Below are 16,875 nucleotides of genomic sequence, written 5' to 3'. Positions count from 1 at the left end.
ATGGGAACGTGGCTGAAGTCTGGGACATTCCTTCTCAAGCCCGTAGGGAGTTGCAAATTCTTTTAATGGGGCAAATGCTGCTTATGAAACAGGACACAAAATAAAGAAGGTAGCAGGGCTTATTACAAATCCCAGCTGAGTCCTACTTTGCTTAGGGTTTAGTGTGGCTTCTTCAGGTTAGGCTTAGCTCCTCGCTGCCTATGTGGCAAGTGGTCCCTGTGATACTCTCTTAGAAACATCTTGGAGTCTCTGGCCACCAGGAAATAGTTTGTAGCAGTCATGAGACAGAAATTCAGATAAGAAAAAAAAAAGATTAAAATGGAAAATTGATGCCCACCCCCAAACAATATCATGAAAAATGCTGGTATTTTTCCAGCTTTTACTTTTTTCCTTCTTCCTGTATTTATATGTATGTGTGCGTGTGTGTGTGTGTGTGTGTGTGTGTGTGTGCGTGCACTTGCACAATGTTGCCACAACATTGCATGACTATGTTGCATGACAGTCAGAGGACAACTTTCTGGAAGAGGTTCTCTACTTCCACCATGTGGGGGATCAAACTCAGATCATTAATTAGGCTTAGCAGCAAGCTCCTTTATCCTCCAAACCATTTCATTGGCCCTTTTCCTATATTGTTTTCGATGTGAAGAAAGTAGTCACAAATAACAATGAAGACACTTAGTGTAGCGTGAAATATTAAAAAGAGCAAACCACACTGTGCTGCCAAGGCACCTGCTGGTAGGCTGGCCTGTTCTCATCTCAGCAGACTCTGACTGGAGCTCTGACATCTCTCCACCCAGTCACTAAGTTCCCATGGCGGCTCGTTACCACGCCAGCCCCATGCTTCCAAATTCTCACATCTTTTGGGGGTGCACTGCTTGCAAACCCATGCTTTGCCACTGTACCTTTCTCCGTGGAAGGACTCAACTCTCCCAGTTGAGTCGCCACGTAAAGGAAAGCACCACACAAACTTAGTTTAGGATCAGTAGGTAACACAATCACTGGGCACAACAACTAGCATCCTATTTTGTAAGCCATTCTAAGTTAAATCCTCTGGTAGCAGATCCCAACGTGTCTGCCACCGGAACCAGGGGCCTCCACTACCTACATTTTGGCTTCATCATCTCTCCCAGCCAAAAGCATCTTTCTCCTGCCTTCCCTCTTCTGCTCTCCAACCCGGAAGTCCCACCTATTACTCACCCAGTGATTGGTTCCTTGAAATCTTTATTCATTAGGGGAAGGTTCACAAGAAGTCACCTGAGTACAGGATTCACTCCTCACCCCAGGCCACCCCTCCTGGAGAAGCAGGGTTAGCATCAAAATATAAACAGCACCAGGGCTATCCACAAAACACTTAACAGCATATTAAGTTTAACTCACCAAATCAGTGTTTCACATTTTCAAAGGTTCTATTTTTGCAAGTTGGGAACCCACACTACTTTTTTGTGTAGTCACATGCCTGCGTGTTGGACCTTGTCAGAGAGTGAAAATTATGTGGCAAAAAGCGGTATTGCAAAGTGAAAATAATAGCAATAATTAAAACTGACCAGGACTCACGTTTATATGGTTCTAGCTGCCTCTTCCTGTTCATTGCTTTTTCTTGCTACAACCACCCATGGATGTGTCTTGTCCTCTGAACTTGCTGTTAGTCACTGCATGACTATTCTAATCCTAGCCTCGACATGTGGAGTTATGGGGTACAGAGGAAATTTAACGTTGTCCAGAATATTGGTTTGCTGCTCGTGGCATAGCACTGACAACAGCCACCTCTAGCTTAACCAATTCTCCACTCCCACTCTGCTCCCTGATTAAAGAACAGCCTTGGTACCTTCATCAGCCTAGTTGGTACAGCCATCCCTTGCATGATGCTGAGCTAAAGCAGTGATCATCCTTTGATGGTTTTATTAACCACTCTCCTTTTCTTCTAGATATCCAATCTATCAAAAAGAATGAGGGGAAGGAGGGAGAGAGACAGTGGCTGCTGCCATTGAAATCCCAATGGAGCAGGAGGCCAAGAAGGTAGTAAATAACTTGCTTGGAAAAAACAAAAAAAACAAAAAAAAAACAACCCTGCATACTTCCAGGATATCTGGTTCATAAAAGACTATATTTACTTTAAATTCCATTATATCCAGTAATCCATGGGAGTGGGCTGCCCCCTCAAAGCATTGCGAGTTCCTCATGTGGTTACCCAGTTCACCAGACCTTGAACCAGCAGCCACCCACTGACTTAGCCCACAGCTATGGATCAAGGAGGATACCAGCAAAGGTAAGACTTGGCTACTGGGGACCGTACAGGTGTGACTCCCCACAGCTGGCTGCTTTCTTTCCTTCCCTTGTCTTTTGGGGTTCCCAACAGCATTATTAAAGAAACAGGTAGGCTCTGCCTCTAGAGGTATTGCAGGTGTGGCTACGGTGTCACATGTGCATCAGTAGGTGGCAGAGAGGAGAGGGGCTGTGTCTAAGCTCAGTGTTCTGACCTGTTCATAACATAACAGTGTTCATAAACATCTGAATGATCAGTAGCCTGACATCCCCTGTAAAAACGTGAGCCTGAGATGGTCACCAGTCTAGCACTGCAGTGTTATGTGTATGTGTTGGGGGGAAAGGGGGAGCAAACCATGTTGGAGAGGATCCCTGCCTGGCACCATGATATATGAGCAGGACATAACACCCCTGAGGCCACTCCTGACATGACCCTGAACAATTAGAGGCCACCAAGAGCCACCTAGAAAAGCAAATAAGTGGTGGAAAAATGGAAGAGAAAGAAAGCGAAGGATGTAGGCACAATGAAGCAAGACAGAACTGTAGACTTCAGGGTAATGAGGAATAGCCTGATATAACAGGTGATGACACCAGGAACCATGGCAGGGTCCTGACCTGTGCTTTCATGGGTGGGGCACATTTAGCGCCTTCACCCTGAAACAGCAGGGATCTGTTACCACGAAAGGCCAGGTGGTTGTCCCTGGTCTGGGATGCTGCCTGGTGACATGTTGATGTCTGACGGCTGTGCAGAACTGGCCTCACCCCTCACCTGGACGTTGGGGACTGGAGGGAAGAAAGCTGACACTGGGGTCGTGAAAGCAGTAGAGCTGACCCTGGCCCTAGTCAGCTACTACTGTACTCTCCACTTTCACCCTCCCCTCCCTACCCACCCCCCACCTCCACCCCCTGCACACTGTGGGTGGGAGTTGAGGGTTAGTGGTCCTGAGGATACAAATGTGGGAGACATGGCTCTACCCTTGTCTCCCATGTATAGAGACACCTGTACACATGTACACATGTAGGCTCTCCCAGAGGTCTGTTTCCACCTTATAGCTATATATATAGGAATTGAATTTTACATACAGTGTCAGGATGTTATGTTTGTCTGTTAATTTTTATCTTCGCTGAGCTAGGGGAAGAGATAACCTTGTCCCCTTCATCACTTACCACCAGCTGCAGGAGAGCTGACCTGAATGCAGGACCTGAATGCAGGAGAGCTGTCCCTACCCCCTTACCTACTAGAGTGCTTCAGAGAGCAGGCCCTGGGCCTCTCCAGGGCAGTAGAGTAGAGCTGACCCTGGTTGCAGGAGTTAGCAGGTGAGATGGCCCCGAGAATGTAAGAGCTAGAGAGCAGCAGGGGAGTGGGTGGGCTGATCAGCATAGATCCCTCTCTCTCTGTAGGCTTAGATTTCTCAAAACCCACTTTTAATAAGGGTTCACAAATGCTTTGACCACTCCCCCTTATAGCCCACTGTCCAAAGATAGGGGAGAAAAGATTGTAAAGAGGACAAGGGGGTGAGGACCTATTTAGAAGTGGTTCTTTCTTCATTGGTCAGGATATGAGTAGTTCAGTTTAGTAATGTCAGGGTACAAAACACAAATCAGCAGAAACAGAGGCACGGTCCAGCAGAAACAGCCAAGCCTCCACAGAATCAGTAAGAGTTAGCAGGAGCAGCCAGGACCAGCAGGGAATGGCAGAAGAAATTCTCTGCCATGCCTCTCTCAATGAAGTGAAAATCAACGAAGATCAGCAAAGATCAGCCATCAATTTCCGTTGAGTCCTATTTATACTCTCTCCAAACATCATATGTTCTCCCACAGGTCTTACGTTTTAGCAAAACACCACATGAGTCTGCATTACCTGACATATCTGGAAACTTCCACTCTACCTCCCAGTCCCAGATCCAGGACTTTGAATTGGTTCACCTCAACATCTACCCCACTAATGAACTGCTGGAGCACGCGGGTGAACCGGTAGTACTGATACAAAACCATAGAATCTCCATGACACAGGACAACAATAGGATATGATCTGAGACGAGTCCAGTGAGGTTCCAGCATTGATTGAGTAGCAGAAGCCAGGGGACTCGTAACAGCCCCTTGTACCATTGCAAAGGAATTATTGCGATGAACACCTGCAAGCAAAGAAATGTGGACAAAAGGATATACTGTGGGAACTCACACAGCTCCACAGTGAGCTTTTTTCTCTGTTGGGGAGGAGGTTGCAAGGGTGGAGGGTGGGTATGAGGGAAGGGGAGATGAGTGGAATTGAGGTGGATGATGTGAAATTCATAAAGAACCAATAAAGAGTAAAAAAAAAAATCTAAAGGTAAACTAAAGAAGACAGAGAGAGCGCATGCATGTGCGCGTGCGAGAGACAGAGAGAGAGAGAGAGAGAGAGAGAGAGAGAGAGAGAGAGAGAGAGAGAGAGAATGCAGTAATGTTTAGTCTAAGGGAAGACATGCACCACCATTGTTTATATACATTTAATTCAGAGAAGAAGGAAGCTTTAGGACCAGCTGTAGTGACAGATGATGAGACAGCCATTGATGTACAGGCAACATCTCAGAGATGAAAATCTGTGGCCTGTTAGAAAAGCCACAGTGCCAAACTAGAAAAGAATCCATCACTAAACTGGGTTCCATGTACACTGAATTCTTTTCAGCAATGGTTTATTTTTTATGTATTTGTGTTTCTGTATGTGTGTGTATGCATGCAGGAATGTGCACATGCAGAGTCTCACATAGGTCTGTTTCCACCTTATACCTCTCTCCGTATAGGAACTGGATTTTATATCCAATGTCAGGATGTTATATTTGCCTATTAATTTTAATCTTTGCTGAACTAGGTCTTATACTTTCACTTTAGCCCTGACCACCTACCCGAGGCTCTTTTGATCACATGTTCCTCTAAAGTGCTCTAGCAAAATACATCTATTTCAGTTACTTGTTATATTGCTATCAGTACTTAATCCCTGTTAGCCTAGCCATCTCTTAATGAAGGTTGAGTCCAAAGGATAGAATAGCATGCCTTACTTTTGGAGCCTATACCATCAGCATTAGACAGTCTTACACTTGATGTGATGGGAAGTACCTGTAATACCAGTACTCAGCCTAAGGCAGAAAGGTCATGAGTTTGAGGCCATCCTCAGCTACATAATGAGACCCTGTCATGGAAAAAAAAAACTTGTTATGGTCAAACTTGATGGTCAGTTTAATAGGATCTAACATGAACTGGGAGTCTTTTAGATCTATAAGGGTATTTATTAAAAAGACTGACTGAGATGAGAGGACACTTTTCCTATTGAGGGCAACACATTCCATAACTGCCCAAATATAAAAAGGTCTCAGTGAAAAGCAAAATCCAATGAGTATACATGTAGGGAGCCTTGGCTCCAGATACATATGTAGCAGAGGAGAGCCTCATCTGACATCAATGGGAGGTAAGGCCCTTAGTCTTGTGGAGGCTCGATGCCCCAGCATGGGGGGATGCTAGAGTGGTGAGGCAGGAGTGGGTGAGTGGGTGGAGGAGCACCCTCATAAAGGCAAAGGGGAGGGGGGTGGGATGGGGAGTTTGTGGAGGGGTAACTTGGAAGGGGGATATCATTTGAAATGTAAGTGAATAAAATGATGAATGCAAAAAGAAAAGCAGACCTTGTTTGCCTGCCTGCCCTCCCCTCCTTCCTGATGAGTACAGCTGCCTTGCTTCTTTCTGCTTTTCTCCACTGACACCCGAACCCAGGTTCTTCAGCCTTCCAATGGGGTCCGAAGGCAGTCGGGTCTGCAGAAACCTCCTGGGGCTTCAGCACCATATCAGAATAACTGAGACACCTAGAGTGGTGGCTAGAGCAACTCTTGCAGCTCAGCCTTGACAACATACAGACCGCCATTGTCAAACTACCTGCCCCACTATCATCTAAGGTAGTCTAACCCGTAGCCTGGCTATATATATATATCCATGCTCTTGGTTATGTTCCTCTACTGAATTCCAACTGATTCAACTATTAACTAACAATTCGTTTTTTTTTTTTTAAAAAACATCAATTTTAAATGTATTCAGGGGATCCTATGATATTTTCTTGTCAACACCTTTCGTTCTAGAACTGTGACTACAGTGGGTTGGTCAAGAGGAACTATTATACATTTTTTCCAATGCCTTACACAGTATATGACTTATAACTTCAGTTCTAAATTGTTGGGCATCTTTAGTTCTTTTAAAGTATGTTTCTACTAAGCATAATTCTAAGATAGATGGCCTGCACAGAAGGTTGGAAAGAGGCATTGACTTCAGTCCTCAATGTCTGAACAGTTTATATGTATAGCTACATAGGTTAAAATTAAAATAAAATAAAATTAAAATTCATAGGCTCCTCTATACGCATGTCCCATTATAATCCAGTCCATTTTCATGCATTGTGAGTGAAGAAGACATTTTCCCACATTCTGTAGGGAACTGAAGTTCTTAGTGAATGTGTATTGTTTGACAGGGGCATGGCCACATCAAAGAGCAATGCCTCTGCCCCACGGGAGTGGCAAAGCCTTCTCCAGGTGAGGTGCAGAGGGATGGCAAAGACTTTCTAAGTCCAACTGTGAATGTTGATGGCATATGCAGAGAATGTCCACCAGGGTTTTCTGCTTCTAGATGTTTATATCCTGAAGACTGCTTTCCTCCAGAGGCTGCACCTACCAAGGTTAACCATGCCTTTGTGTTTAGCTGTCTATAGTAATAACATCACTTCCATGCTAAAGTGTATATCATAAACACAGGGAGCTTCTGCGGGCTATGGTTTCTCCATCAGTGAGCCCAGTCTACTCGGCAGCTTCTTCTCTTTGTGTGTTCAGATACGCCTGTCTTTTCCTCATTCCCTGGATATTCCAGTTAGGTCCATCTCCAGAGACAGGGGATTGCAGTCATAGCCTCTCATTTCTGTCTCACTAACAAGGACAATTTATTATGTTCGAGTATATAACATCACTCAACATCAACCTATTAATCGGAAACATTTAAATTGTATAGTGATTTCATATTAACACCCCTTTAAAAATATTTTGAGACAAAAAAAATCTACTGTCATAGCTGTGGTGGTTTGAATAAGAATGCCCCCCACCAGCTTTATTTATTTAAATGCTTAGTCACCTGGAAGTGGAACTGTTTGAAAGGATTAGGAGGTATGGCCTTGTTGAAGAGGTGTTGCCTTTTGAAAGAAGTGTGTCACTAGGGGTCAGCTTTGAGGTTTCAAAGTCCAAGCCAGCCCCAGCCCAGACTCTCTCTCTGTCTCTCTGTGTCTCTCTGTCTGTCTCTGTCTCTGTCTCTGTCTCTCTCTCTGTCTCTCTCTCTCTGTCTCTCTCTGTCTCTCTCTGTCTCTCTCTCTCTCTCTCTCTCTCTCTCTCTCTCTCTCATTCCTTTGTTCCCCCCACCTGAAGTTCATGGTGTAAGGCTCTCAAATACTTCTCCAGTGCCATGTGTGCCACTATGCTCCCCACTGGGATANTCTCTCTCTCTCTCTCTCTCTCTCTCTCTCTCTCTCTCTCTCTCTCTCTCTCTCTCTCTCTCTCTCTCTCTCTCTCTCTCACTCATTCCTTTGTTCCCCCCACCTGAAGTTCATGGTGTAAGGCTCTCAAATACTTCTCCAGTGCCATGTGTGCCACTATGCTCCCCACTGGGATAATGGACTAACCTCCGAACTATAAGCAGGCCCTCAATTAAGCGTTCTTCTTGTTGTTTTAATAAGAGTTGCCTTGGCCATGGTGTCTCTTCCCAGCAGAAGAACAGTGGTTAAGACAGTAGCCGAGGCTAACCTCAAATTCACAACAATCTTCCTACCTCCATCTTCCAAGTGTTGGGATTAAAGGTGTGATGTGGGCAGGTGAGATGGCTCAGTGGGTAAGAGCACCGACTGCTCTTCCAAAGGTCCCGAGTTCAAATCCCAGCAAGCATATGGTGGCTCACAACCATCAGTAACAAGATCTGATGCCCTCTTCTGGAGTGTCTGAAGACAGCTACAGTGTACTAACATATAATAAATAAATAAATCTTAAAAAAATAATAAATAAAAATAAAGGTGTGATGTGCTGTGGCTGACTCTGGTACCTGTTTCTGAAATGTGTCTTTTCCCAGGCATGGTGGCACATACCTTTAGTCTCAGCCCTTGTGAGGCATAGGCAAGCAGATCTCACAAATTCTAGATAATCCTGATCTACACAGGGAGTTCTAAGCCAGCCAGGGCTGTATGGTCAGAACACACACACACACACACACACAGAGAGAGAGAGAGAGAGAGAGAGAGAGAGAGAGAGAGAGAGAGAGAGAGAACACAGAAATATCTTTTAATATTTTGTGTATGTGTCAATAAACAGAAAGAAAATAGGCATTTCTCAGCCTCTCAAAAGAGACCCTAGAAGCATGAGTTCACAATTCTGCAGTTCTAAGTGTTCTCCTGGTGCCCCTCATTGCTGTTTACACTGAACCTCCTGCCACTTAATGCCCACAGGTTTTTTTCTAGATAATTTCTCTGAGAACATTCCTTCTATTTGATATATTTAAAAATGCATTTATTTTATTTTATTATTTGTCAGAAGAAATTCACAAATCCATCACAGACTCAGCAAGAAAATTTTCTACAAATAAAATTGTATTACTTTTGAGTGGGTCATAGTGGCATATACCCTTTTTAAAGATACTTTTTATGTTTTGAGATTATATCATTTCTCCCTTTCCTTTCTTTCCATGTTTCCTCTTGTTCTCTTTCAGATTCATGTCTCATTTTAAAATGTTTATTACATGTATATGTATACATTTATAAGTTTAGCATATATAAATATATATACACATGTCATATATTTTATTTAACCAATATATGCATGCCTCTATTGCATTTCTAGGGATACACACACACACACACACACACACACACACACACACCCTGCTCAGTCTCTATAATGCTACCTGTATGTATGTTTTCAGGGATGCTCATTTGGTATTGAATCACCAGTTGGTGCCCTCTTCCTTGAATCACCAATTGGTGTCCTTTTCCTTGTAGAAGACTATTTTGCTGACTCTGCATTTCTTAATTTCATTTCTTGAACTTATTTCTGTAAGTTTGTGGTCTCATGGTCTTTCCCAGTTCTCTTTGGCATGTCTACTTTTATCCTCATTTGGATCACGTTTAAGCAGTCATGTTGGTGAGACTTCAAGGGTGTTCCTTCTCTGATTTCAAGGAGACACAATCCTACAGCATGCCTCCTGTTCCTCTGGCTCATACAGTCTTTCTGCCTCCTCTTCTATAATGACCTATGAGCCTGTTATGCAGGAATTGTGTTGTAAATGTATCAGTTGGGACTGAGCTCCACAGCTCTATGTTTTAAATCAGTTCTAGTTTTATGTAATGCTCTCCATCTGTTGCAAAGAGAACTTTTCTTGGTTAGGGGTGAAAACTACACATGTCTATATCCACAAATGGTTTAATAAAGTAGCAGTTGAAGGTTCTTTTCCAAGATCCATGGCCACACTAGCCCTGGGTTGGCTAGGTCTCCAGTACCAGACATGGTTTTAATCTTATAGAATGTAATTCCAGTTCCAGATCTCTTGGTTATCACCGAGGTATGCATTCCACTACTGCGTTCTTAGGGTTAGCAAACCATGTCCTTCCTTTTGGTTCATAGGCATCATGGCTGGATAGGACTCCTGACTGCTTCCCTCCTTCCTTTGGAATCTTAAGTGGCACCTTCTGGTACCATGAAATCTAGTCCTCAGTGAGGAGTGAAGTGGAAACGTCTGCTTTCTTTGAAAAGTCAGTTACATCAAATGATGTTCTGCTGGGCCACACAGGTAAAAGGATGTTTTGCTAAAGTATACACGTGGAAGGATATGTGATAATTAGAAACAATGTAAATATGACCCTACAGACAGTAGGAGCTAGAGCATTGGTTTACCTTGTTCCTCCTTGCTAGTGTTCACTGACGACACACATGTTCGGGTTCACCTTACATTGCGTTGCTCAGCGTCACCCATGATGACTTCATAGAGAGAAACTCACCAAAGAACTTCTTGTGAGGTTCCTGTAGCTTCTTGCTGCCTCCAAGGAGGACTTGGGCTGGTTGGTGAGCCTCAGGGTTTCTTCTGGATCGAACTTCCCTTGCTGATTCACGTGTGGTATCTGTCAAGTGGACTGGACTTCAGCGGCTGATTCATGTTTGGTGTTTGCTAGTGGACTGTACTGAGAACAACGAAGATTGGAATTGCCCCCAAAGAACTATTTCTAAGCAGGTCCACTTCTCCCTGTATCCTAATAACCCTTCTTTTCCTCTACTTTTGGTGGGTGGTGGGCTAGAGGGGAGGTTGGGAAAGGTTGAAGAAATCTATTAAAGTAGGTTGAGAAAAATATATGCCTACCGAGGAGGCTTTGGGTTCAGCTCAAACATGAGTTTCTGGGCCCTCTGTCTGAAGTGCACAGAATCTTCAGCAATAGGAGGCAACAAGACAATAGCAACTGCATACAAGATTTCAGGAGTCTTTTGGACATCCCTGACCAACAGTTCAAAACAGGCCTTCTCATTCCTGATGTTAGGTTTTTTGATTTGTTTGTTGTTTTGTTGTTGGTGGTGGTTTTTTGTTTTTTGTTTTTAGTTTTTTTGTTTTGTTTTGTTTTGTTTTGTTTTAGGTAGTCTATGGCATTGTCAGCATTGTCAGCCCAGAAAGGAAAATTTCATCCAAACTCTCTCTCTCTCTCTCTCTCTGTGTGTGTGTGTGTGTGTGTGTGTGTGTGTGTGTGTGTGTGTTTATACATGTATATTCACATACATATATTATGGGTAATATATATATATATATATATATATATATATATATATATATATATATACTTCCTTATGACTTTTCCAGATAATCTTACTATTAATCTCTTCTTGCTCCTTCTATATTACTCTCCCCCTCCCCTCCATAATTAGATCCCTCTTGTCTTACTCAATTTCCACTTCAGATCAGTAGTACACCGCTGCTTCCTCTCTTTGCTCTCTCCAACACCTCACCCTGCACTGGACATCAGTCCTTTTCATTTTCCTGTTTCTTCAGTTATTCTACATTATATATTCATATCCAAAGATTTGGAGCTAGGACCCACAGACGAGAGCACAAAACATTTATCACTCTGGGTCTGGATCACCTCACTTAACGTCATCTCTTCTAGTTATAGCCATTTACCCCGAAATCTCACAGCTGAAAAGTATTCCACGGTGTAAGGTATATTTGGTGCATTTTTTAATGAACAACAGCAATGATATGAATCACCACTGCATGGATTGATGAAAGCAATTATAAATCCTTCCCTCAATAGAATTACTATTCCCACAGACATGACCACATACACCTTTAGCATGAAGTAAAAAAAAAAAAAGAATTATACAGTTCAGGAGTAAACAAAATTACTCAAATTCAGAAAGAACGGAATTGTTTTAGTTTTTTTGTTTCTCCAGTAAAACACTGGCCAAAAGCAACTTGAGGAGTGAAGGATTTATTTCATCTTATGTTTCTACATAACAGTTTATTGCTGAGGGAAATCTAGGTAGGAAATCATCAGAAACTTGGAGGTAAGAAGTGAAGCAGAAGCCATGATAGAATGATGCTCACTGGCTTGCTCAGCTACCTTCCTTATACAATCCAGGACCACCTGTCCAAGAGTGGCAACAGTTACAGTGGTGTGGCCCCACCCACATCAGACCTTAGTCAAGAAACTGCTCCACAGACATGACCAGAGGCCAAGCTGATGGAGGCAATTACTCAGTTGAGGTTCGCTCCTCCCAGATTTCAGTTTCTGTCAAGTTGACTAAAGCTAACGAGCACCGAGATGTAAGATTTGGACCTATGGGCAATGCTTACCCAGAATGTCTGTCACAGGGAAGATTTGGCATCATAGTCAAAAGGTCCTTTGGCCTCTTTTCTCACATCCCAGCTTTAGCCTTACTTACCATTCTTTACCACGAATGTATTCTGACAAACATGTGTGAGAAGACAATGCTCTACTCACAGAAGATGCAGCCACAAGTGTCCCCAACCTTCTATTGCCAGAGCTCCAGGCCACTCTCTACTTCACTTTCGTTACTTTAACTGAAGTCATCACAACGACTCTCTTGTGAATTCCTATCCAGCCCATCCTAATGGGTAATAATATCCTTTCATCCAGTCTAATATTACAAAGATAAAACTAAAAATGTGACAGCTTAAACTTTATTAAATCAGGAGACATAGGGGTAAGAAATAAGTATGTGAGCTCTTAATTATTCCAGTTTAACATCCATAGATTCATTTGACTAAGATATTCGAAAGCACTCAGCATCTAATTTCATTCCTTCCATCCTGTCACTTTCTGTATATGTTGAGCAAAATTATTAATGAAGAATAAAAGTTAATATTTTGAAAGTAGATTTGTCTTCTCACATGTTAGTTTGCATTGTGCTTGTCACCCGAGGGTAAGCATCAAAGACCAGGTGGTCATCTCAGCTCCTAGAGGCTAAGAAGTGTTTGGTCATCTTTCAAAGAAAAAAATTAAAACTATAACAGGAAAGATTAAATGAGTTCAGAATACTGGTAGAAATACCCCCCCCACACACACACACACAAAGCCTTCGAACCGTAATCTCCATCTCTACAAGAGAGTCATAGCAACACAGCACCTGACCCTGAGATCCCACTTGACACATCAGTGTGCAGTTTCTCCAAATTAGACTCACATCCATAAGGGGAGGAAGATTTCACACCGATCACATACCCAAGTTTCTCAGATTAAAAACCCACAAATGACCTGTAGACAGGGAGGAACCTGCAGAGAATTCTCCCAGCTTTGCAGGCTCCAAGTTCTTACCAGTTTGTTGGGGAGGCAAAACTGCACACCTCAGAGTTCCATGGTTCCTAGATTATTACTGATACACACAGGGGTGGGCTGTTTGTTTTTTTTTTTTGTTTTGTTTTTTTTTTTACTAATGTATACTTTAAGAAAACAAATTGAACTATCCCAGGACATCTGAAAGGAATTCTGTTAAAGAACCTTTCCTGGTACTACACATGTAGATATACCTAAAGTGAACAAATCCTCTTTGACTGTTAGAATTATAATATTAATGTCCTGTGAGGGTATATTAAAAAAAATGAATGAATGCAAATGACGGAAGGCCTCAGATTAACTCGGGTTAAGACAATGTTAAATTTATTTCTTCCAAACCTCATGTATCTATTGAATAGCCAAATATTTATCTTGTCATTTTGTTATTCTTGGTATTGTGTTTCCAGGAGATGGCTGCTCCACAACAATACCCCCACTCTGGACACCAGTCGTGTCTCTGAACGTCAGCTAATGCAAAGGAGAGGAAAAGACGCAAGCATCCTTCCCTTTCGGAACTCCCCTTCCACCTGCATCTGCACATGCCCATAGCCAAGTGCAGGTGAAGACAGAAGTTACAACTCTCCTCAGAAATCCTTAGAGCATCCCAGAGGTACTCCTGGTGGAAGCAAAGGAGTCCGATTATGCTGGTTGTCTTTAATCAACTTGATACAAAGCTAGACATATCTGAGGAGAAGAACTCATAACCGAGAAAATGCCTCCAGAAGATTAGCCTGAAGGAAAGTCTGTAGGGTATTTTCCTTTGGGCATGACGGCGCTGTAAACTGCTTAAAGGTTATCCTTGTATTATTAAAATGCTGATTTCTCTGCTACCATATCTGATTGCAATCAAGACATGGTCAATCTTATTCTAAGAATCTCCAGTTGGGTCTCAATGATGTGCAAACATTGCTACCTTATTTATTCTCTGATTTGTCAATAAGAGCTGATAAGCCAGTGACTAAGCAAAAGTGAGAATAGGGCTTCTGATCCCAGCCACAGGAGGGGTGGAGAGAGGAGGAAGACTGATTCTCCATGAGGAAAGGGTCTAGGAGCCACCATGGGAACAGGCCTGAAGCAGAGAGGGCCAGATCAATACCAAAATGCAAGTATCTTGTGGATTTTGGCTGAGAGGTAGCCAGATTACCTTAGAGGAATAGAATAGATTAATAACTGCTCAGCTATAGTGCTGTAAAGCTTAATTAAATAAATCTTACAGTCTCTGAATCCTTTATTTGGGAGCTAGTCCACATAAAGAAAATATTATAACTTTTAAAATTGTATGAACATTCTCTCGATCAATGCTTGATGTGGTAGGACCCCACCCACCGTGGAAGGGCCATATCTGGGCAGATCATCCTAGAGGGTACAAGAAAGCAGTCTGAAGAAGTCGTGAGAGGACGCCAGCAGGCGACTCCCCTCCTTGGTTTCTGCTTCAGTTCTTGTGTTCCAGTTCTCAGCTGGAATTTCTGCCCTGACTGCCTTCAGTGAGAGATTGTTACCTGAAAGTATAAGATGAAAAGAATCCTTTCCTCCCCAAGTTGCTATTGCCCGGGTGTTTTATCACAGCAATAGAAACCCCAACTTAAGACATAGATGCTTTGAGCTGTATAACAGTTGGACAATTTTGGCCCAGCAACTATTTTTCTGTGTAGGTACAGCAAACATTTATGAAGGCTTTATTATAGACCAATTAACAATCCTTTCCTTACTTACACCTTAACACTGTCAGAAAATGGTCAGATTAACCATCAGGAAGAGCTTTCTAAATCCAGACTTGTGCCTAGATGTACCCTTGTCCGTGAACTGTAAGAGAGCCGTGGGCTATTAGAAGTGAACTAGTCTAGATAATAAAGAAAGAAATGAGAAAAACAATATCCCACAGGAGCAAAGTGTATGCTTTATATAATTACGTGATTCTATAAAAAGCTCAAATTAAGGCTTACTATATTGCTGAAAGTCTGGCTTTCTGGCCTCAGTCTAGTGCTACAACAGACAGATTCAATAATATTGGTGGTTGCTTTTCCTTTTGCACTTATCCTACTGAGAAAGCACTATATAATCTGTCTAAACCAGAGGGTTCCAGAACATTAGTTATGTTGACCTCTGTGGGGGAGGACTGTCGGTGATTCTATGTTGACTTTTCTTCTTCAGATTTTCTCATTGTGAATCTAGTACTTTTGAAATTATACTAAATAACAGTAATTTTGAAATCATGAAAATGTCCATTCAAAAGCCATCATTAAAATATGTAAAGAAAGATTATTCAACAGCTATTTATGCATATATAAATCAATATACATATATACATATATTCTCCATACACACATACATCTTATTTTAGCTATGTATTTCTTTGTAGCAAACAATTATAAATTTAGTGGCCTACCTAGAAAATCAATAACACTTGTTATCTGACATTTTCTGTGTATCAGGAAAATTCCTGATAGCAATTTGTTTGGACAGCCTGGCTCAGGGTCTTTCATGGAGTTAGGCTGCTGTGAGAGGCTCCAGATAGGAGACTGAGGTTGACGAATCTTTATGTGTCAGTCACATGACCCTGTAGCATGCCTGGCCACATGAGCCTCTCCATACACAATTAGAATTCCTAACATGACCAAAGAAGCAGCAACTCAGTGGCCACAGATACTTCTATGACTTGATATCTGAAATGGTGCACATCTCTGTCATCAAAAGCTGGTTATTAGAAGGGGGTCATTGAGCCTTGTCCAGCCATGAAATGAATGAATGAATGAATGAACTAAATGGCTTTTTAACGGGAATATCAGAGAGAGACTTTATGGAAATATTTTAAAACTCGCATACTCTATGTTCTCCAATAGAAAAATAAATAAATACATAGACAAGCACACACAGTTTTCTTTATCTTAAGGTTATCTTTGGAGCAGAAATAAGATAACTTACAAAACTCTCTGTACTTGGGGAGGATAGAGAACATCTTTTTTGAGTCATTTCTCTCCTTCAACCACAGACTGTAGTGCAGAATGCAGACCACCAGGCTTGTTGTGGTGGCAAGCACTTGTACTGATGGAGCCGTCCTGCAGTCCCTCCACTCTTTTTTACATAAGTTTTTAAGTTCGAACACAAAGTAACCACTTCATGATGCCATGTTCCTTAAGTTAGCACACGAAGTAAAGGCTTTGTGACACCATGTCTTTATGTCAGCCTATTTCATTTTCTTTACCCTGCTCTCTACTCTCCTTCCCCCTCCTTCCCCCTCTGGCTATCCGTTTTCTTTTCCTCTTCATTCCGTGCTTTTTAAAAAAAAAATGTAAAAATTTCTTTTTGAAGAGTTAAGTTTTACAAAACATTTCAGTTTATAGTCCTGATTATTTGTGGTGCCTGTGGTAAAATTAATTGCAAGCGAAACTTAGAATTGATAATCTTAGAACATCATACCTTTCCTGTTAATGAATATAGGATATATGTCTACTTATATCTTATTTGGTGTCCCTTGATTGTCATGATTTTCTCTGAAGAGATTAAATACAATTGTGTAGTTTGCTGCATTTATTACTAAGGATTTGTATACTTATTACTATACTGAATAACTATTCACTGATAGCATTATATTCTTTCAAATTGTATCTGATTGTTTATTATTGTGGTACAGAAATTAGCATATACTTAAACTAGTATCATATCTCGTCGTCTCTCTTTGTTCTTTCATTAAATCAAATATTTTCTCTAATTCTGTAATTTAAAAAAAATTACAGTGTTGA

General features: G+C 41.9%; 1 pseudogene; it reads left to right on the top strand.

Annotated features, from left to right (window-relative positions):
- The first annotated feature begins 2,379 nt into the window (after window positions 1-2,379).
- On the top strand, window positions 2,380-2,532 carry LOC115063722 (annotated as a pseudogene).
- The last annotated feature ends 14,343 nt before the right edge of the window (window positions 2,533-16,875 follow it).

Source organism: Mus pahari, chromosome 3, assembly GCF_900095145.1.
Source record: "Mus pahari chromosome 3, PAHARI_EIJ_v1.1, whole genome shotgun sequence".
NCBI classification, from domain to species: Eukaryota; Metazoa; Chordata; class Mammalia; order Rodentia; family Muridae; genus Mus; species Mus pahari.
The sequence above is the reverse complement of the archived record's forward strand: the minus strand, read 5'-3'. Positions and strand labels throughout refer to the sequence as shown.